Raw genomic sequence first — 23065 nt, forward strand, 5'->3', positions numbered from 1 at the left:
ACAACATCAGAAATAATACAAAATAATACACAATAACAACAGTAAACTTATAATGAAAAAATAATAATCATTGAAACAGGAACTAGGTAGCAATAAACCAATTAGACAATAAAACTAAGACATGAGTGAACATTAAACAACATACAACTGCGACCGTACCTTGGGAAGTCTGACTTGGCCACGGTAGTCCACGCTCTGGTTACATCCCGCCTTGACTACTGCAACGCTCTCTACGTGGGGTTGCCTTTGAAGACGGCCCGGAAGCTCCAACTAGTCCAACGGGCGGCAGCCATGGTATTAACAGGAGCAGGGCGCAGGGAGCATACAACTCCTCTGCTGTACCAGCTCCACTGGCTACCGATTAGCTACCGGGCCCAATTCAAAGTGCTGGCTTTGGCCTTTAAAGCCCTAAACGGTTCTGGCCCTACATATCTATCCGAACGTATCTCGGCCTATCAGCCCACCAGGACCCTAAGATCTTCGGGAGAGGCCCTTCTCTCCATCCCGCCTGCTTCACAGGTGCGGCTCGCGGGAACGAGGGACAGGGCCTTTTCTGTGATGGCCCCCCGGCTTTGGAATGCCCTCCCTATAGAAATAAGATCAGCCACCTCGCTGATGGCATTTCGGAAAAAAATGAAAACATGGATGTTTGAGCAAGCATTCGGCTAACCCGATGCGATGAAGTTTTTGGATCAAGGACTGGCAATCACAGACAACGAAATTGGATTATGATTTTAACTAAGAGATGCATTGGTCTGTATTGGTGGCCCAATACTGTGGATTGTATATGTATGTGTTTTATATTTTTAATCGGAATTATTGTTGTTTTTAAATGTTGTAAACCGCAATGAGTCGCCGTTTTAGGCTGAGATATTAGCGGTATACAAGTGTACTAAATAAATAAATAAATAAATAAACATATATAATTAAAGGCAGTTAAAATAAATTGCATTTGAAATGGCTAACAGAAATGTTTATTAAAAATATATTGTATTTCACCCATCCTCATTTCAAATTCAGATATGAATCTTTGTGATCAAAACACACAAAACAATTGAAAAATGTTAATGCATGCTTTTTAAAGAATACAAATATTTCTTTTTTAAAAAAAATAACTATGCTTTGGAAGCAGAATTTGACAGCCAAGTCAAAACAAGGTTCTTAAAACTCCTAAGCCTTTGGGAAAGAGACAGATTTTAGTTTCGGGGGGGGGGGGGGGGCTAAAAAAATTTCAGGGGGGGTTTCGGGGGGGGGCTGAGTTTCGGGGGGGGCTGAGTCTGAGTGAAAGAGGGTCTAGCCTAGCAAACCTTTTGTATCATTACCCCAATACCCCCATACATATGGGATATATTGAGAATGGTGATCAAATCATGATATTAATAAACATAACAGTTTAAATAATGCACCAGTAAGGCCTTTTCGCGAACCACCATGAGAATTTCGGGGGGGGGGGGGGGCTGAAGCCCCCCGAGCCCCCCCCCCCCCCCCTGGCTACATGCCTGACTAGTGGAATATAACTCAATTGATTTTCTGCAGATGGAATAGGTTAATTAGATAGTACTTGGCTATTTTAATATTGCTCTATATTAATAATGTCTTTAAAGATTGTTATTATGTAAGTTTTGTCTACAGAAAGTCAACCATGAGCTGGGATGTTCTTGAGCGTCCACAAAAATGATCCCAAGTATAAGGGCACAATATTTCCATCTATGTGTGCACTGCATATAAAACTCAAACTTCTTTTTACATACCAAACATTTTGTGGTTATTTTGATTAATCCCTCATGCATACAGCTATCTAATTTTAGGAAGGATGGAAATTCCCCAAGGGTTGACATTTAGCTCCATCTCTAGGCAAGATATCCTTTGTGGAGATTGCTGCTGGAGAAGGAAGGATGGGAAGTTTTGGCACCATATTGGGGAGATTAGTCTGGGGAAGTCACTAGGAGGAAGTAGTGAGTACCTCAATTTTCATTCAGGGTGCATCTACATTGTAGAATTAATGCAATTTGATAGCATTTTAACCACCATGACTCAATGATGTGGAATCCTTAGAACTGCCATTTAAAAAGATTTTTAGACTTCTCTGCCAGACAGTCCTGATGCCTCACTACAGTTCCCATGATTCCATAGCATTGAGTGATGGCAGTTCATGTGGTGTCAAACTACATTAATTCTGCAGCGTATATGAACCCCCAGAGTGGAATCAATGATTTAAGCTTTCTGTCTCCTTAAAATAATCCCAGAAAATCATCACAATATGATGTGGTGGGTTTTTTTTTTTTTTTGTAATTTAAGTACAGAGGACTGAAGAAATCATTGCTTTGAGCAGTCCAGATTATTCTACCATTTGGTTTATTGGATGCTGCTATATTTTAAACACTTGAAGGCAACAGAATCTTTTTATACACTTTCTCTACATTATACACAGTGATATCAATTTGCCTGCTTACCCCCGAAATAAGGAGACTGACAACAATAACTTGGGTTTAAACTGGGCAAGTTTTATTAAAATTACCTATTTAACATTTTGCTATTCTAACTAAGATGTGTCTTGAACTTGATGAGTGGCAAAGCCGAGGTAGCATCCATATCTGGACTACTCCTTGGCTATTTGGGTGAAACACCTGGTCCCCTGTTAAGTTACAACCTCTAAGGAAACATGGAGAAGTCTCCCTCAAACTTATTGAGGCCAGATTCTCACCATTTTAAGGCCAGTAGATTTCACTTCACTCCTTCCAAGAGATCGTCAGGTGAGTGTTTTAGCTACAAGTCTTCACCCCTGAAGGGGGTGCCTTGGGTGTACATTGAATATCCAATCTTCCTATCTATTTATGCTAACCTATTTAAGTGTTGCACCATCCCAGTTAGACCCTAAAAAACCATATAGGGTAGGTGAAAAACCTTCCTAGTGCATAGGAGAGGGAAAAATCTTATCCGGTCCCGAAGGCAGCCATGAATATACTGTCAAATGGGTGGGCGTGATGGGGTTTGGATCAGGCTCAGAATGAGTCGGGGGGGGGGGGGGTGGTCCAGGCCACAGCCCGGCTTCACCTTCTTTCTAGATGGTTCCCCAGAACAACCCCTTCTTCTTGGAGGGGGGGGAGGCAAATTTATCTCACCTTCCCAGATGCGCAGGGTTGGAAAGCTCTGTCTATTAGGCCTGTGCAATCAAATACAAAACATTTCAATGCTCATTACTAAATTCGGGGTGGGGGGGCAGGTGGTGAATTGTTTCTAAAGTGTTTCTAAAATATCAGTCTGTATTGTAACTATAGTGATAGAATGATTTTTTGTTATGCAATTATGCAAGTGAGAAAGCTTCTGGTGCTCTTTTTCCCTCAGTTTTCGAGCTATTGGGAGGAAACTTGCTACAATGGTAGAACACATTTACCCAATTACCTCCTCCTGCCCCCCCCCGCCCCCACACACAAGTTTTGTAACACTTCACACATCCACAGATTTTTGGGATTTTAAAAAGGTTTTGTGAACAACATTGCTTTTTTAAAAAAGCTACAAGACCAACCTCCTTGAATTTCTATTTTCAATGATACAGTATAACAAGGGCATCATTTACCCCAAGTTTCAGAAAGATTTGCACATCCATAGATTTTAGGGAATTTTAACCAACATAAACTTAACAGTACTATTTCACTGGAAGACCCCAGGATCCATACAGTCCAACCCCCTTCATCCAGACAGGAAAAGCACAGTCAAAGCACCCCAAACAGATGCCCACTCAGCCTTTGAAATGAGGAAGAGTGGAAGAAACCTACTAGATAAATTTTGGAGTTATACCCTCTCAACTTTGTCTACCTAACAGGGTTGCTTCAACTCCCAACAATCCCCCTTTTATCTCAGAAACCCTTTAGAGAATGGACATGGGTTTTCCGGCACCAAAACTTTCAGGGAGGAGTAGGCACAAAGCGGTAAGCAGAATTCTGGGGGATGTAGTTTGGGAAGGCAAGGACCCCTGTGGAAGAGAATTCAAAAGGCCTTGCCTTAAACTGCATTTCCCAGAATTCTGCTTGCTTCAGAATACTGGAGCTGCCTACGTTAAAGCCTCAATATGATGGTCTCTGCCTGTCTCTCTCTCTGGGCCAGCCATGTGTCATAACAACTTTGTTCTTGCCTGGCCAGCATCCCTGCCTCCTTGCCAACCCCTTTGAGGAAAAGAGTGGAACCTCTCCCTTGACTTCGAGCCTGGGGGCCCTTTGGAAGAACCATACCCAGCCCTTTTGGGGGGAAGGAGCATCTGCGACAGAGACCTGGAGCCAATTATGAGACTTACATAACTCTTCCAAAAAGTCATAGGTCAGTGTTTCGAATCTTAAGGTTTTTTTACGTTGGCACCACCCCAGTTTCTTTATACTGTGTCGTATGTATGAATCTTATGAAGCAGATCCGACATGCATGGTACAAATTACTTTTTAGACAGCCCTAATGTCTGCCTGTGGTTAGCCACCCCTTTTTCCAAAGTAAAAAATCCCAGATTTTTGAATGCACCACTTTTTTCCTCATAGGGGAAGATTCTTCCAGCTTCCTTGTAATCTTGGTTACATGCCTCTGCATCTTTTCAGGCTTTAAAGTATCCTTTCTGAGGTCCTGTGACCAGAAGTAGAGTATTCCCAATGTAGTCACACCAGAGATTTGATAAAAGCATTATGATGTTAGCAGCTTTATTTTCAGTTCCTACCTGAATGATCCCCACCATGGGATTTCTCTTTTTCAAGCATCCACATACTCAGCTAACATTTTCACTGAGCAGCCCACCATAACTGTGACAGCGCGTGTGGTGCCTCATATATTTAGAACTGTTAGTTGCAGGATTTTAAACTGCCATTTTATTTCTGTCTACCTTGTACATGTATAGTTAAATTTCATTGGTTTCTATAGCTGTCAATTTATTGTTGTTGTGCACCAATTGGTTTGTTTCCCCAGTTCAGTTGTTTAGGCTCCGCCCCTTCCAAGGGAAAAAGGGAAGGTTTCTCCCTCACGTTTTTTACCTCAGAAAAAGACTCATTGGTTGGACGTGTCCAAAAGCTTGGCCCAAAGCCCCTGGTCAAGGCATTTTTTTACTATCAATTCTTAGGTTTTTACCCCTGAGTCTTATTCTTTATGTTCAGACCACCCTGAATGGAATTTTGAAGACCTCAGGCGCCTTCACACCAGTTCTTTGGCACCATAGGAAGGTCTTGTCCTTCAATTTAGGCCACTGAACTGGGGTTGTGGTTTGCTCCGGCATCCATAGCCATTGAGAGAGAGGGAACAGGAAAAGCTTCTCAGCTTATTACTCCTAGGACCCTGGACTTAGAGTTTATAAAGTGGTTTTCCCCGTTGAAACATAAAGTTTGTACCTAAGAAAGAAAGCTAACTGTTAACAATAAACATCATTTCGAGTTAACTGTTGTGTTCTGGTCCTTGGGAGTTCCAGTTTCCCTAAAGGAGGGCAAGAAGCAATCCCCTGGGGAAAGAAGTCACGTCCATGCCTCTTTCTCTATAGCCCCAGGCGCGACGGCACAATAACTTAAGATTCATTTCCTAGACATTCACTGCTTTGCTTGGATCCCATCAGCAAATATGTGAAATAAGATTATTTTTAAACCAGAAGGCTAGCAGTAATTTAAAAAACCTCTAAAACAGCAAATAAAGAACAACACTCAAACACAGGGTAACTCCAGACAAGAAACAGTCAGGGACAGCTAATCACCTCTCAACAAAGGATTCCCCGAGGCACTAACAAGCCACACCTAAAAACTGTCAGGCCATCAAATGCTAATCAAGGTGGCCAATTGAAATGTTCAGACCTGCTTTCAACAGACAAGACTTCTTTCTCCCACCCTAGACATTCCACAGATATATAAACCCCATTTTCCTAGTTTCCAACAGACCTCACAACCTCTGAGGATGCCTGCCATAGATGCAGGTGAAAGGTCAGGAGAGAATGCTTCTAGAACATGGCCATATAGCCTGAAAAACCTGCAATAACCCAGTGATTCTGGCCATAAAAGCCTTCGACAATAGCTTGCCATCTGTCCAATAGGTGATTTCCACTCCAGTGGGAAGCTTCCCATCAGCAAAATAAAGTATCATATCAATGAAGATGGAAAATAAGGTTGGGGCAATAACACATCCCTGTTTGACACCTGATTCCACCTTGAATGGGTCACTTTGGGAGACATTGCTGTCTAAGACTGTTGCCATCATGTTATCGTGGAGGAGCCGCAGGATGTTCACAAATTTGTCAGAGCCCCGATTTTTTAGAGGATGGTTCAGAGAGCACTGCGATTCACTGTTTCAAATGCCTTTGCAAGGTCAATTAATTCCATGTACAGAGGTTGATTTTGTTCCCTGCATTTTTCTTAAAGCTGTCGTGCAGTGAAGATCATGTCTACTGTTCCTCTGGAGGGGTGGAAGCACAGTATAAAACTGGACTCAAACAGGCACAAATCAAGGAGTACATCATTATTCCTAATGCTGCCACCATGTTGTGAATGATGTCTTATAATGCTAATAACAAGGAGAGAGCTACAACGTATATGGGTATCCACCCCACCCCATGGATACCAAACTCTGTGGATAATCATCCCATCATATACAATTGCATATTATAAACTCGCAAAATAAAGATTTGATTTTTTAATTTATTTTTTTCAGGGAGGGGGGATACTTTAAATCTCTGTATGTTAAATCTGTGGATACAGAATCCGTGGATATAGAGGAACAACTGTGTTCATTTCCTGATAGCTGATTATGTTGAATAGGCACATATGATTAAAACAGTGTAATGCCTAGATAAGAATATCAGATTCTATGCTTATTAATGTAAATGCATTGTAACAGCCTGTCTCAAATTTGTAATTTCCTCAATGGATGTAAAAGAAGCCAAGTGCTTAGATATGTAAAGCCTCTGTTCAGATGTGCCAAGATGGAATTATCTATGAAATGCAAAGATTCATTCCAAGAGTAATGCCGAAATATAGTCTACCTGAGATCATCTTCCTTGTCTTGGACTGTTCATATATAAAAATGTTGGTAAACAAGATAAAAATTCATCTTAATACAGGAGGCTTAGCATCCACTCTGTGTGTGTGTGCGCGCGCACGTGTAACATCCCTTAAAAAAGTCACATAAGGTGTTGAAAATCCCATATTAAATCTAAATTGTAATGTGAGAAAGAAGAGTGATTGGCAGCTGCACTTCAACAGACAGATTATCCAACATTTAGTATGCAATAGTCTTTCAAGCACATACCAATTTTTAGGGTGGCATCTGCACATTTTCTTTGTTTTCATTAATCTACACATACTTCCTCTTTCACTTCCTATGCAAAAGGAACTTGGAGAAATTTAGAGACTAACACAGAGAGACAGCAGTTTGTAGCACAAGCTTTTGCAGACTTCAGTCTACTTCCTCTGATGCATGGAGTGGAGTGCCTGGGAATAGAACTTTATAGTTTTCAATGACTATATGTGAATAGCAATAGAAATGTAAAATTTGTGGTTATGGTGATGAGCTGGAAAATTCAGTTTTAATAAATGCCCTGCACAACTGGCGCTCCCTGCCTGCCATCTTCTCTTCGGGGAACCTTCCTCCCAGGAGCCCCCACACCACTTGTATGGTGGCATACTCAACTGGGCAGCCAATCAGGGGCTCACTCCACCCTGCATCCTGATTGGCTGCACAGCGACCCCATTTTGATTTGCCGGCACAGATAAAAGCAGGGGGGCAGTGCTGGGGCCAGTTGTCTCTCAGCTGTCCCCTCCCACCCTGTAATTGTATCTTTGTACATGGTTATTGTTCTATTTCTTAGCATATTCTCTTGTCACAACTTGTCGGCATGTGGCCTAGGCCCTGAATCCAGTTTGTGTGCCTCCCCCTGTATCTGTTGGGGGAAGAATCCTGGTGGCATAAGGGTGGTGCAATACCAATCTTTCAGGCTGGAATTGGTTTGCTCGCCTACTGTTGTGAAGTGGCATTGGTCAGCAGCAGGCTGTACAATTCCTGATCCCGGATCCGTGCATGGCTGCCAACCCTGATTTCATTGTAACCATAATAAACAAGTTGTGGCCTTTGATTATCCTAACACCTTCTGTTTGTCTTTTCTTATGGATTCCTGATTGGCGGGGGGAGGGGGAGAGAGATGTTGGTCATGACTGCCCATACAATGGTTTTTGGTGGATAAAAGTAGGAAGAAAGCCAAGGTGGGCATATAACCATAGGAATAAGGGGGAAATTGGACTAAAAAAATGGAAAAAATGGGCTGAATTTGCAATAGTTGTGTGGACAGGAGTATGATGGAGTTGCTAATATGATTGGTCATATTCGTGGTGCACAGGGAATTATATCACAGAAGTAGCCAATGGCTGTCTACATCCACTGCAGTGCTCACTCACTAATCTAGCTTTAGCAAAGACTTGCAACATTCCGCCTGCTGGAAACTGCAAAGGAACAATATCATCTGTGTGCAATTTTTTTAGTGCATTAACCGCCAGACTGGAAATGTTGAAGAAAATTATAAAATATACTTTTCCTGAATCAAGAGAAAATAACCTGTTGCCACTTTATTAAATTTGTTGATTGAGCAGTTTTAAATTTTGTTGAACAGTGCAGTGTGATGGTGAGAACATTTGAAGAGCTAAAAGAGAGTCCTCTATATAACAATGAGTCTTCTTCCCAAGCTGGACACTTTCTTTTAGATATTCTGAATGCTGAATTTGTAGTAATCAGACAAATCTGAAAAAAAAAAACTTCTGTCATCATCCCTTCAATTTAGCAAAGATTACAAAGAACAGATATGAACATTTTATGTATTTTGCAAGATGTTGACTGTCTCTTAGAAAAATGGAGTAGATAGGATTCCTTTCATCTGTTCAAGTAAAAAAAAACAACATTCAGGCAACTTCACCAACACCAATGAAATATTATAGTCTAAATGTGTGCATTCAGTTTCTGGACTTTTTCTGCAGTCAGCTTCAATTGTAGCCATTTAAAATCCAACTTGAACAACTGCACAAAACTTTACTATGAATACCTTCAAGACGGAAGAGTTTGACTTGGGGTGTAGAAAACTGAAAAAGAGTACACCTGCAGAAAAATAATCAAATGCACTGTAAGCATTCCTTGTCAATGATAGACAGTTTTTTTTCCGAATGTGAAGAAACTTCTTCAGATTTCTGCAAAATTGCCTATGTCAACAGCTAAAATGACCCTTTCAACTCATAAACATTTGAAAAGAAGCACAATGGGGCAAGAAAGGCTGACTGGACATGCATTCTTAAGTGTCCATCAAAGTTTATTGATGGAGCAAGTTTTCTGTCAAACTGTATTGACAAAGTTCTCAAATGTTTCCAACAGGCATTGTGGTATTATTTTGTAATGACTAAATTATAAATTAGTAATCATTTTCAGATTTTTAGACTTGAAACTTTGTATCTAAAATTGAAATTTGATTGAATTAAGTCTATATAAAATATAGAATGAGTCATAGAATTTAAATTATTTTGTGTTATGAATCTACTTTTCATGATTTGCTAAAAAAAATGTTTCAACCCCGTCCCCCCATTTTTTCCAGCTATGGGCCTCCGCTCCCCAATTCTTCCCTGCCTTGACAGATTAGTTCTCATCAGTGTCCTGGGCCCCCAAATTTGGGCCCCCAAATTTTGTTGAATCTCTCATTCTCATTCTTCTTGGGCTTTCCCAGGGCCCTTCTACACTGCCATATAATCTAGATTATCAAGGCAAATAATCCGCATTATCTGCTTTGAACTGGATTGTGTTAGTCTACACTGCCATATAATCCAGTTTAAAGCAGATAATCTGGATTTTATCTAGGAGTGCAGAATCATTGAATCATTGAATTGGGAGACCTCGTGGGCCATCCAGTCCAACTCCCTGCCAAAATACAGGAAAATCACATTCAAAGCACTCCCGACAGATGGCTATCCAGCCTCTGTTTAAAAGCTTCCAACTAAGAAGCCTCCACCACACTCTGGAGCAGAGAGTTCCACTGCTGAACAGCTCTCACAGTTAGGAAGTTCTGCCTGATATTCAGGTGGAATCTTCTTTCCTGTAACTTGAAGCCATTGTTCCGCGTCCTAGTCTCCAGGGCAGCAGAAAACAGCTTGCTCCCCCCTCCCTATGACTTCCCCTCATATATTTATATATGGCCATCCTGTCTCCTCTCAGCCTCCTCTTCTTCAGGCTAAACATGCCCAGCTCTTCAAGCCACTCCTCATAAGGCTTGTTCTCCAGACCCTTGATCATTTTAGTTGCCCTCCTCTAGACACATTCCAGATTGTTAACATCTCCTTTAAATCTCAGTGCCCATAATTGGAGACGGTATTCCAGGTGTGGTCTGACCAAGGCAGAATTTATTTATTTATTTATTTGCTTTATTTCTAAACCGCATATTTCAGCCCAGACAGGCGACTCTATGTGGTTTACATGGTACAAATTATTAACAGTGTCAGTGCAATTAAAACACAACAAGTGCGACAAACAGGATCAACAATATCAACCCACAACAGTTAACAAAACAGAACAGGACAGTCAACACACACAACATAACGCCTCAGTGAAATCAGATCCGTTCTCATAATCCTTGTGCCATTCCTATGTTCCATTTACCGTCTTCCTTGATTGATTGCACTGTTCAACCAAACGCCTGTTCATAAAGCCAGGTCTTAACCTTTTTCCGAAACACCAGCAACGAAGGTGCCTGTCTGATGTCTGCCAGCAAGGCATTCCATAGCCGAGGGGCCACCACTGAGAAGGCCCTGTCTCTTGTCCCCGCCAAGCGCGCCTGTGACGCAGGCGGGACCGAGAGCAGGGCCTCCCCAGACGATCTTTTTTTTTTTTTTTAATTGTTTTTATTGAGTTTTGAATATATACAGGTGACGAAAGGATGTGGGGGGGGTGGGGTAGGGATGTCGAAAATTTGGGTAATGGGTAATTGTGGTAGGGAGGGGTAGGGGTAGGGTGGGGTAGGGAGGGGGTGAAGTAGGGGGGAGGGGTGATCGTGACTTCCCAAAAGTCTTCCAGAGGTCTTCATCTCGTGTCTTATTGTCGTTCCGCCAGCCGTGTTTCTTTTGGCGCACATACTTTAAATGCAAGATAGGTCTATTTGTAATGGGATCCCCCTTGTTCTAATGAAGTCTTTGAATCCCATCCAGTTTGTTCTTTTCTCGGTTTCTCTCAATCTTTGTGAGAGGCAGTCCATTTGAATGATGTCAAGGACCTTTAGGATCCAATCTTCGAGGGTTGGAATTTCTTTTGATTTCCAAAATCTAGCCAGGACTATCCTTGCGGCAGTGCACAGAAGAAATAGTACCTTGTCCTGATTCTTGTCAACTTTGGTGTTTATAATTCCCAGTAAGTATGTTTCTGGGGCTTGTGGGAAACTGGTCTTCAGGATTTTTTGAGAGGCTTGATGAATATCTTTCCAGAACTTCTTTATTTTTTTGCATGCCCACCATTGGTGGTAGAAGGTTCCAATCTCCCTTTCACACTTCCAACATTTGTTTGTGATGGCTTTGTTAAATTTTGCCAGTTTTTCCGGGGTGTAATGCCATCTATAGAACATTTTGTACCAGTTCTCGCGCAGATCACTGGCTTCAACATATTTCAATTTATGATTCCAGATTTCCTCCCACTCTCTTATAAGAATACTATGGCCCACATCTTTGGCCCAATTTACTTGACAATTCTTAATTTGCTCCTCCTCTGTGTCCCAAGCTAATAGTTGTTGATAGAGTATTTTAATCACCTTTTTTGGTTTACTTAAGACCCTCTCCCAAGTTCCTTGGGTCTGATTAAATCCTATTTTTGCATCCTCTTTATAGTCCTGGTGTATTTGATAGTAATTTAACCATGTTATATTTTTATTTATGTTTTGAATTTCCTCTAGTGGTTTTAGTATCAAATTTCCTTCCCTATTTTTTGTCAATAGTTGTTGGTATGTCATCCAATGTTCCTCTCCTAACTCCCTTTTATGTTTAGCCTCAACCGGCGAAAGCCATAATGGTGTTCCGGTGCAGAGTCTGGGTTTGTGTTTTTCCCATGTTTTTAACAATGCCGCTCTGATATAGTGGTCGCTAAAGCCTTTTTCAACTCGTCTCTTGTTTTGCCACAGATACCCGTGCCAACCGGCCCTAAGATCATGGCCCTCCAGAGCTAGCAGCGAGGCATTTTCTAGTGTTGCCCACTCTTTTATAGCGACTAAGTTACACGCCTCGTAATAGGCTTTAAAATTTGGGAGACCCAGACCACCCCTTTTCTTTTCGTCTGTCAATATTTTCAGACTAATTCTCGCCTTTTTATTCTTCCAGATGAATTTGGAGATATCTGAGTTCCATTTTTTAAATAACAGATCGTTTCTAATTATTGGGAGAGCTTGAAACATGAACAATAATTGCGGGAGTATTATCATCTTCGTCAGTGCTATACGGCCTAATAGGGATATATTTTGGTATTTCCAATTTTCCATATCCTTTTTTATTTTTTTCCAAAGTGGCTCATAATTGTTTTTTATTAGTGATACATTGCTCTTTGTAATATAAATCCCTAGATATTTAATTTTGTTTTCTATTTTAATTCCTGTAATTTCTTGTAGTAAACTTTGGGCTTTTTGGTCCATGTTTTTAACCAGGAATTTTGTTTTTTGTTTATTTAGTTTGAATCCAGCCAGGTTTCCAAAAGCTTCAATTTTTTGTATCCAGTTCCTAATATTACTTGTCGGATCCTCTATAATACATACTACGTCATCCGCATATGCTCTCAATTTGTAATGATGTTTGTATATCTTCATGCCTTTTAAGCTTGGATCTTTATTTATGTTTCTGATCAGCACATCCATGACTAAAATAAAAAGGAGAGGAGATAAAGGGCAACCCTGCCGTGTGCCTTGTGTGATGTTTATCGGCTTTTTTATTTCCTGATTGTTTATTATTAGGGTTGCTTCCTGATTTGTGTAGATTGCCTCAATTGCATTCTGATAATGGTAGCCTATATCCAATTCTTTTGTAAGTAGTGTTAAGAAGTCCCAATTAACCTTATCAAAGGCTTTTTCCGCGTCTATGAATAGGAGGGCCAATTGTTTTTCGTTATGCCTTTCATAGTATTCTATGGTATTGATAAGTATCCTGGTATTGTCTTTTAGATGTCTTTCTGGGAGAAACCCCGCTTGATCTTTAGAGATCCAGTCTTTCAGGAACTTTTTAAGTCTTTCCGCCATAATAATGGCGAAGATTTTATAATCATTGTTTAACAATGAGATCGGGCGGTAGTTTCTCACGTCTGTAGGGTCCAGTCCTTCTTTCTGGATCAACACTATATTTGTTTTTTCCCATGATTTTGGGATGGTTTTATTTTCTATGGCCTCGTTCAATATATCTTTTAGAAGGGGGGTTAGTTCATTACGGAATACTTTATAAAAGGTGGCTGTGAAGCCATCCGGGCCCGGAGCCTTATTGGGTTTTAATTTGTTAATGGCTATGTCGATTTCATGGGTGGAGATTGCCCCATTTAGGCTTTCACGTTGGACTTCGTTTAGTTTGGGGATGTTTGAATCGCATAGATATTTTGCAATGTCGTCTATTGAGACTTGCCTTTTTCTGTACAATTCTCTGTAGAATCGTACAAATTGATTTGCTATGCCTTGTGACTCCGTGTATGTTTTCCCCTGCGAATGTATTTTCGAAATTGTTTGTCTTTGTTTACGTTTTCTAATTTTATTAGCCAGCCATTTACCAACTTTGTTTGCATTTTGGAAAAAGTTTACTTTAACAAATTTCATTTGTTTCTCTAATTTTTCTGTTTGTAACAAGTTTAATTGTTTTCTGAGTACATTGGAAGTGAGAATTAATTTTTGGTCCCTTGGGGTTTTTTTTAGCAGGTTTTCATTTTTGTATATTTTTTCCATTATCTCAGTGATATCTTTGGTTTTTTTTTTCCTTCTTATTGCCTCCTGTTGTATCATATACCCCCTCATCACGGCCTTCATAGCCTCCCATTGTGTAGTTTTTGATGTTTCTTTCCCTTTATTTAAGTCAAAGTACTCTAATAACAGTTTCCTGTTTCGTTCGATATCCCCTTCCTTTCTCAATAAATTTTCGTTTAGTCTCCATCTGTAAGATGTTGGCTCCCCTTTGATTGTCAATTCAAGTGCACAATGATCAGATAAGGTCCTTGGTATTATATTAAGCTGTTTTATTGTGACACTTAGTGGGACCGTAGCCCACACCATGTCAATACGGGACCAGGATTCGTGTCTTCCTGAGTAGTATGTAAAGTCCTTGCTTGTTCCATTATGGAGTCGCCAGAGGTCTTTTAGATTTAGTGTTTCTAGTTGTATTAGAAATTCTTTGGGTAATAAACCAACCTTATTAAGCTTTTTAGTTTTTTTCTTACTATTTCGGGATTTATCTAGGGCATAGTCTACCACTCCATTAAAATCCCCAATTAAGATCAGTTCATCATATTTGCATTTATCTATTTCTTTTTTCAATTGTTTTATGAATTTTACTTTGGGGCCATTGGGGCAATAAACATTGCAGAATAAAATTTTTTGATTCTTTATTTCAATTAATATCCCTACAAATCTTCCTTGCGTGTCCTTAAAGGCTTGTGTGGGCTTTAACCATTCTTTAGCATAGGTTACAACCCCTCTCTTCTTCTCTTTGTATGACGAAAAAAATTCTTTACCAAGCTTCTCATTTCTTAGGATTCTTGTGTGTCTGTCTGCCACATGTGTTTCCTGGATTGCTATAAGGTCTAAGTTCTTTTGGTGGAGGAAATTGAATACTTTTTTCCGCTTGGTGGGGGAGTTCACTCCATTAATATTATTTGAATAGATCTTTATATTTTTATTCATGGTTGGTTTCCTGGTTGTTTTCCTGGTTACTTTCGGTCATTTCCCACTGTATTATTTCCTGTGGCAGGACTAATTGATAGTTTTCTGGGGAGAACTCCCTTAATCTTTTCTGTTCTCGTTCTTTTTCATCCTGCATGGTCTTTGACCAGTTGTACGTTTCGCTTTCGTCATCCTCGTCATCTTCCCGGTCTCTTCTTGTCTCCCGTTCTGTCCTTTTCTCTTTGTTTGACTCCTTGTCCATGTTGTTATGAAATTTCCTTTGGGTTGGGTCCCTTATTTTATCTCTAATATGGTCCTTATAGAAAGTTCTCGCTTCTTCCTCTGTCTTAAGCCAGTATCGTACGTCATTCAAGGTAACCGTGACACCTTCGGTTTTCTCCCACCTAAATCTTATTTTCTTCCTCTTTAATTCTTCGGTCAGGAAGAAGAATTTTCTACGCCTCGCTAAGGACTGTTGTGCGATTTCTTTCATTATGATTATTCTTTGGCCTTTGTGACATATAGATTTCTTTGCACTTTCTTTTAAGATTTCATCTCTTGTGCTCTTGCGGCAAAAGCTAACAACTATATCCCGGGGTGTCTTGTGCTTTCTAGCGTAGCCAGTTGGCACCCTATATACTCTATCAACATCCTGTCCTATTATTTCGGTGCTAACCTCTAGTAATTCAGCTAGTAATTCAATCATAGTGTGTTTGACATTTTCGTTCTTTGATTCTTCTAAATTTCGGATTCTGAGCTGGTATTCCAGTTCTCTGTTTTCCAAACGTTCCATCTGCAGCTGGATCTTATTCGACAGGGTGTCCATTTTGTTCATCCTGCTTTCAGTACTCGTCTGTGTCTTCATTATTCTTGAGTTATCCTTCTTTATTTTGTCTACATCCTCTTTTAATTTGCCTATTTCTTCTTTCAGATCTTTTTTCAGGCTTTGTATTTCTCCTTGTAGTTCCTTATGTTGTTCGTCCTGCTTGGACGATAGTTTTTTTATTTCCGCCAGGATGCTGCATAATACGTTCTCTTCTGCTTGAGGATCTTTCTTAGTAATGGCCTCTGACGTTGGGTCCAATTTCACCAGGGAGTCTCTTCTGGCTTGGCCTTTAGGTGCTTGTTGGCTTTTTCCTTTTCCGCTCTGCATCTTCCCGACGATTTGTTGTTTATCCTTTACTTAGTTTGACGTTTTAAGGTTAGGGGATTTTCCCTTAACCGTATCTCAGAGTGTGGTAAAATTATCTTTGGTGTGGCTTATATTGTAGTAGATTGGAGATATAAGGTAGATATAAGGTAGGCGTTTCTTATTGCTTTGTTACTATTGTTATTATTATTATAGATGAAAGTTTATGGTTATTATGATTTGTCCCGCTCTCTCTTACCTTCTTCTCTCTGCCGCCATCATTTCCTTTCCTTTGTTTCCCTTACCTCTATTTTCTTTCTGTTTTGTCCTCTTTTCTTTACTTACTTCTTCTTGCTTCTTCTATTCTTTCCTTCCACCCTTCTTTCCTACCTTCCTTCTTGCTTTTTACTACCTCTGTGGGTCCGTCTCTCCCTTCCTGTTCTCGTTCCTTTATTTCTCTATGTGCCGATCTATCTATGCGTCCTCTCGCGTTGTTAGCCCGGTCTCGTGGGGTCTCGCGGGGTTTCGAATTCTCGCGAGGCCCGCACACTGTCCCTCCTGTTCTCGCGATAAGTTCGCGAGAGTTGCGAGGCTTGCGAGGCTTCCGGCCGTCTTCTTAGATGTATTGCGCTTCAGGCGAGGCTCCGCCCTTCAGCCTTCCACCCGCTTGCCTTTGGCCTCAAGGACGTCTTAGTTGCCTCCCCGATAGGAAGGGGCGATAAGAAAGGGGGGAGAAAGTCCTCCCAGATACAGGACCAGCGCGTTTTCAAGGTCAGTCTTCCTCTCAGATCTCTTTTGCGCTGGGAGAAGGGGAGGGGGGGATTCTTCGGTTTGTTTTCCCGTTTCCTCTTTGGTAAAATTTTAAGCAAGGAAAGAAAAGGGGTTGCCTCAGCCCGCTAATCCCACGACCCTGGCAGTCCCTCAGGCGGCCCCTTTAAGGACCGTCCGTGGCTCGCCAAGGGCTGTCTGGTTTTGCAGTCCCGGTTGCGGGAGGGAGCCTTTCCTGACGTTGCTCTACCCGGCTGAGGTCCCTTGGCAGATTAGAGTCCCGGGGTATTGAGTATTCTCCTTATCCCCTTTCCCTCCTTCCCCTCTCCCTTTTGTCGTCTGTTTCGCCTTTTCACCTCTTTATATTTACCCTTAAATAATAGTTGGATTCTCTGAGGTCCCTTGGCGTCCTTTGTTCGTCCGATCACTATCTCGCTGCTGTTGCTGTTGAGTTCAGATGGAGTCCAGCCGGCTGTAGCTCTGGAAGAGTTTTGCCTTGTTTTATTCAAAGCCGTTTCAGATTGAGTCTCTTCTCTTCTCTGTGTGTTGGTGGTCCAATGGAGCGTGAGGAGCTATTGCTCCCACCTAAGCTTGCGTCCACCCAGACGTGCCCCGTTGCCGGGCGCCTTCGGGCATCCCCTTGAGGGGGGTGTCACTTGGCACCGTCGGCCGATGGCACCTTAGGGTTTCGCCCCCGCGACCTCGGACCATCAACGGGGGAGGGTTTCGGCACCCTGACTATGCAAAAACCCGGCTGCTCTGGGCGATTTCAGAGGAGCGCCTCAAAGCATGACCTCCATTGTCCAACCACCAACCGGAAGTCCTCCCCAGACGATCTTAATGTCCTAGTTGGTTCATAGGTGGAGATGCGTTCGGAGAGGTAAGTGGGGCCAGAACCGTTTAGGGCTTTATAGGCTAACGCCAGCACCTTGAATTGTGCTCGGTAGCAAATTGGCAGCCAGTGGAGCTGGCTCAACAGAGGAGTGGTATGCTCCCTGAGTGCCGCTCCTGTTAGCAACCTGGCTGCCGAGCGCTGGACCATCTGAAGCTTCCGGGCAGTCTTCAAGGGCAACCCCACGTAGAGCGCGTTGCAGTAATCAATCCGGGATGTAACCAGAGCGTGGACTACCGTGGCCAAGTCAGACTTCCCAAGATATGGCCCCAAGAATAGACGGTAGCATGACTTTCTTTGATCTAGACAATGTACTTCTATCTATGCAGGCCAAAATCCCCTTAGCTTTTTAAGCTGTTGCATCGCATTGTTGGCTCATGTTCAACTTGTTGTCCATGTGGACTCCAAGATGTTTTTCACAAATACTGCCCCTGAGCAAGGCATCTCCCATTCCATATCTTTGCATTTCATTTTTTCTGCCTAAGTGGAGTATCTTGCATTTGTCCCTGTTGAAATTCCTTTTTCAACAGGGACCCTGCTTCTTCTATTTTCTTTCTTCTGGTATATTCTGAATCTCACTCCCCGGCAGCTCAGTAATTTTATGCTTTACTCAACTCTAACTATTCTAAAGATATTTCATATTTCATATCTCATATTTGTCTGTTGTATTCCTCCACTTAACTTCTCTTTTCCCCATTCTCTTTTTCTTTCACCAATTTCCTCTCTCCTTCCCTTTCAAAGAAAGATTCCATTCTTTTCTAGACTTCCTCAGTTTACATTGACTTCCCTGTGTCTTGTCTAGTCTGTCTCCATTTATTGCACAGTAATGGGGTAATCCATAGTGGCCATCTTGGTGATAAGTTTCAGATGGAAGCAGCTTTGATAGTGAGAGATATGGTGAGGGAGTGCGAGGTATAGTCTGAGGCAAAACCTTGGGGCAGGAATAATCCAGAGCATGGGAAGGTTCCTTTGTATTTTGAAGTATAGTTCCCAGAATCCACAACCAGCAACTCTGGGCTATATCAACCTCAGAGGTTCTGAGTTTCAGAGGGTATAGTTTGCTTAATTTTTACCAACTTCCAGAACACTAGAAGTTAGATCTTCTGTATGAAACCCATCTATTTTAATGAAATCAAGGCCTTTCTGCACCTCAGGCACATTTCTCCATTTTTCAAGGACAGAGATCTGAAGGCTACCCCATGGGAGACATGAAGACTGGATCACACAAAGGTGATTATATCGATGCAGAAAGACTGGAGATGTTGGACATCCTTAGGCTGGAGAAACATGATAGCCATCTTCAATTATATAAGAGCAGTTCTAGAGATACAACACAATCCACAGAACAGTGACACTTTTATTGGCTAACCAAAGTGCAGAAATATATCATGCAAACTTTGGAAATTTCACTGGCTTCTCCATAAGGCAAAGATATCAGGAGCAAAGTGACAATGTTAGAATCACAGGCTTATATTTTGTCTCAGAAGTTATTTCTGTAGTCAGTTAAGATGGTCTAGATGAATGCAGACCGAAACTATTCCCTTTCATGGCCATGTGGGGACAAGGGACAATGAGCAATAAAACACAGGTAATAAAACTGCAAATCCATTAGCAACAGAAAAGTAACTCCCTTGAAATCCAAGCTGTCCATGTCCTCCATGAAGTCAACGGTTCCTTTCTTAAGCAGATAAGTAACAAATAGTAGGATCATTCTAAAAATAAAGGAATTAAAACCTTGTGATTGGGAATTATAGCTTAAATGTCCTTTAGAACTATTAGCCCATCAGTGACTACAATGAAAACACATTGCCTCACACACTTTAAACTGCAGTATTAATCTTCTTCATCATTATTAAATGTTGGAAGTTTAAATTTTTAATGGAGATGAGATGAGATGAGATGAAAAGATTTAAAAGACAACAGAAGCTTTTGCAAGAGTAACTCAGTAATCTTCAAACACGGAGGGAATCAGCAAAAGACCATACCAGCAAGAAAGAAGGGGGGAAGGAGAGGGGTGGCTTAAGACTAAAATAAATTGTTGGTTTAATTCTTTATTTGTAGTGTTTGTCTTAATTCCAGAGATCTGTTGAAAGGGGATTTAAAGAAGATGAATCAGTACTAGAACTTCTTAGGAAATGACAAAATAAGATTTTACAAGAGCTCTCCATGGAAACCAGTGATTTTGTGAAGGTGCATAGAAAATTACAAGGGAAGAAGAACATCAATATTGTTAGCTAGTCTCACTGGACAGATTGTATAATGTAAATTATATGCACATTAATCTTAAAAAAGATTTTCAGGGTGTGGTTTGGAAAAGTACTTGTTGGACTTTCACCACTTAACTAGTTCATCTACACCAGGCAGTTTCACTCAACCTAAATATATCTTACAGCAGTCCTAGATCTAGCACATTCATGTCAAATCCAGGGCTGGTGTTCAGGCAATCTAGGAGCCCTTCTCTCTGCTTGGGTGACATTCATTTCACATCTCTTTGTTGCTGCCACCACATCTATCCAACCACAGTGCTCCATCTGAGCAAAAGGCCTTTATGGATGTTTCTGCTTACATCAAAATGGAATTGCATGTGTGACCAGCACAAAAGAGAAAAGTAATCTCCTCTTATTTTGCTGGTTGTGTGGGTTCTGATGTCTGGAAAGGAACCACTGATTGCCAGGAGTTTGGATGGAGCTCTGTAGCCAGCTATGATGGTGATACTCTATAATCCATCCTCTTTCCTGTATTGATGAGCTCAGGTGGTGGCATCTGTGTCCAATGTAGACTGTGGATCAGACCTAATCAAACCTGATTCCACTGTCCAGAATGCCCCAGTGCTCCAGGATATTTTGTAGTTTCCAGCAAACTCTGAAGTATCCCTCAAATTTGCCCTAAAGTAGGGCCAAGTTGGTTTAAAGTGGGGAAAACCTCTGCAATAGTTACTTAAAGTCACTGTACATCATAGGGATATCCAGCCTTCTATTTGGGGTGAGTCTAGAGGGATTTTTTTTCAAGTGAAGACATGCTTCTTGCAGATGAATATTCAATTTTATATAATTAAGAATTTTTATTATCTCAGAAATATATGTAAAGAGCAAGAAAGGGATGGAAACGAGAAGAGAGAGGCAATTTACAAACAGGGTAATATTCTTTCTCACTTTACTAGGTTAGAAAGGGAAAGGATGGGGGGAAACAGAAGGCGTTATATAAAATGTGTGTGAGGTAAGGAAAATCCTAGGCTGCTGAAACTCCAGAATTGTGGGAAAAGCTTAAGAAGACATACTTACACCCATGAGAGCTAGCATATAATGAAAGTGTAGCATGAGTTCATTAGCCTTCAACTTGTCAACATCAGGGAAATATTACAAGAATCAAGCTTATATGCATACAAGTAGGAAGGGAAGATTTTGTCTTATTGCAGGAGACAATTGCTTTGGACACTGTTGTTGATACTGTTACAGGACTGGAACAGGAGCATAGCATGAAAGCTATGCTATTTTGTAGAGTGTAACTTTCAAATGTTAATGAAAGGTACCTTTTGCTCAGTGAAATAGCCTTTGAGTGACAGTATCTTGTAGGGTTCAGATTGTATTGTTTAACATCATCAGCATGAAAATCTTGGAGAAGATATTTCAGAGATATGGAATCCAGTTGCATCAATATGTTGGTAGAATTTCTCCTTTCTATTGGATTATAGGGAGACGGTAGAAAATGTGAGAAGGACTCTGAGAATAATGAAAGACTATATCGCCATACTGAAGTTCAATTCACACTGGTTTTGGCAGAAAGTTGGATCAGGAAATTGGATTCTAGGCTGTTTTGGACAGGGCTGCACAGTTTTCAACCAACTTAGGTACCAGATGTTCAGATGGTGATTGCATGTAGGAAATCATTTGCCCAGATTAAAAAGCACTTACTTATTAAGAAAGCAGTCTGGCACCTTCATAAATAACAACACATTTTTCATTGAAACACATACTCTATGAGGTTATGTTTAAGAAGCATCAAGAAAATCACATGAGTGAAAAGTTCTGAGCAGACCATAACTTTGTGACTCCTGTATTATTATTCTAATTCAGATTTATGAATATCAAAATGACTTTGACGAGTACTTAAAACCATTATTCTGTGTAAATCCTTTCATATATTCCACTGAAATGATTCATGGTAATTGTTTATTTATTGTTCATTTCCCCTCCCACCACCTCCGTCATTTTATCTTTGATCTTCAAGTAGGGAGGAGAGAGCAGGCATGCTTGGTGCATGGCAACGAGCATTCACATCACTATTATGATTTGTATCCAAAAGTATGTCAATGTTTGGCATATCATTTATATGACAGATTTTGTAGGTACTGGATTGAGCCTTTACCTTCATGGCAAAAATATCAAATCAAAGTGGAATCCTGAAGTGCAATCACACATTCTTTTATTCATTTAAAGGATATCAAATGTTTTCTCCTAAGTGTTTGGTGGCTATAATTGTAGTGACATATTGACCCTCCCCAGGTTTTAATTCAAACATTAAAGGAATTGTACAGGCTGCTGATTTGGGGATAAGGTTTAATGACTTGGGTAGGCTTAAATTGGAAGCAAATTCACCACCCCACTGTAGCCATCAGTTCTTATTGGTACTTTTGCAACAACATTAATTTGATACTTGAATTAAAAGTATCTCAAATTCATACAGGGCCTAAATATCCTAAATACATCAAATCCCATCTGATCTTAGAATATAAGTATGATAAGAGGCCGTCAACACATACCAAATTCAGTACAATATATTTCACAGGGAGCAAATGACAAAATGTCTCTGAGTATTCCTTGGATAAATCAAATCAAATCACATATTTTTAGAGTCCTAGACCAGCATAAGGAGAGTGGGGTACAGTCACATAAAAGCATCATCTATTAAAATCATTAGAATATAGGCTAAAAGCTAAGATGAAGAGGTATATTTAAAAGCTCAAACACAAAATACTAATTAGAGAATGATAATTTTAAAAAACCTAGAAGGAAATGAAAAAGGAAGAGAATCTGGAGGGGGTTAGGAGCATTGTGGGAATATGAGGGAGCATAAGGCAGGAGGGGTACAGTCTAGAAGACTGGGATTGGGGACATTCAATATATCTATAGTTACAATTTTCTGATTAGTTGGAATGTTAACTTGTGGTACCAGTAATCACACAGCTAATTTTAAGTGCTGCCACACAGAACTTGCCAACATTATAGTTGGTAACAGAGTTGCTATCTGAAAGCAAAAGGGTGTAAAATTGTCCTGGGAGCACCAGGTGTTTATTTAGAAATTGTGAAATCCATCTCGTTGGAATGTCTCTGCAAAACAGGCACTGAAAGAGCACATGTTCAGTTGTTTCTCTGTGCCCAGAGTCTCTCTGGGTAGGGGGTCTTCTGATATCAAACAGCTGATGGGA

The sequence above is a fragment of the Anolis sagrei genome, chromosome 2 (assembly GCF_037176765.1).
Source record: "Anolis sagrei isolate rAnoSag1 chromosome 2, rAnoSag1.mat, whole genome shotgun sequence".
NCBI lineage: Eukaryota > Metazoa > Chordata > Lepidosauria > Squamata > Dactyloidae > Anolis > Anolis sagrei.